This window comes from Apis dorsata, unplaced genomic scaffold (genome assembly GCF_000469605.1).
Source record: "Apis dorsata unplaced genomic scaffold, Apis dorsata 1.3 scaffold_815, whole genome shotgun sequence".
In the NCBI taxonomy this organism is placed as follows: Eukaryota; Metazoa; Arthropoda; class Insecta; order Hymenoptera; family Apidae; genus Apis; species Apis dorsata.
The window spans coordinates 338,126-339,017 of NW_006263952.1; the positions used below are offsets into that span (position 1 = coordinate 338,126).

The 892-nt window shown below is 17.6% G+C and overlaps 1 long non-coding RNA gene across 1 annotated transcript in view; it reads left to right on the plus strand.

Annotated features, from left to right (window-relative positions):
• Window positions 1–892, plus strand: part of LOC116186518 — a 21,602-nt gene that overhangs the window by 16,555 nt on the left and 4,155 nt on the right. The gene's annotated exons all lie outside the window — the stretch shown is intronic.

Consider the following 892-nt stretch of genomic DNA (forward strand, 5'->3'; position numbering starts at 1 on the left):
GTAATATAATAATAATTAGAAATGTAATTAAATTTTATATGATTATATTTATATTATTATGTGATTATATTTATATTATATTATTATGTACTTTTTAATTACAAAAAATCTTTATTGAAAAAGAATTAAAAATTAATTTTTATTTTGCAATTATTTTAACAAAATATTTTTTTATATTTAAAAATCATTTATTTTATATAAAATGATTACGAATTAATATTAAAATGTTAAAACATTATAGTTTTGAAAGATAAATAATAAAATTGTATTCAATTGACATCCTGTTATGTGTTAAAAATAATTATAGATAACAAAATAAATAGTAATAGGAAAAAGATAGAAATAGAATAAAAATTGAGCAATCAGCACCATCTATAAAATGCCGCAAATAAAACATAGATAAAAAGGATATATAGGCATAGATATAAAAGAAATAATGAGAATATAAAAATAGAATAAGATCTAGTAGATCACAAACACTATCTTTCGAATATCAAAAATAATTCTTAAAATTAGGATAAAGTAGAATAGGATAAAGAAGAGTAAAAATCGAAAATTTCATTTTTTAAAACATATTTTCACTAATATTCAATAGATAGTACTAATCTTCAATTCTTATTCTATTTTATCCTGATTTGAAGAAATATCTTTCCTATTCGAGAGATAGCGCTAGTGGTTTATTTTATCTCTATTCTTTCATTATTTGTTCTTCTTAACTGCTTGTACAAAATTTATACATTCAGTTTTCGATATCTTATTATTTTTAATTGTCTTCTTTTCACGAAATTAATTTTTTGTTGATTTTATTGCATAAATATTAATGTTTATAATTGTAGAATATTTATAATTATATAATAATAATATATGTAAATATATTTAGCTCTAATATTAT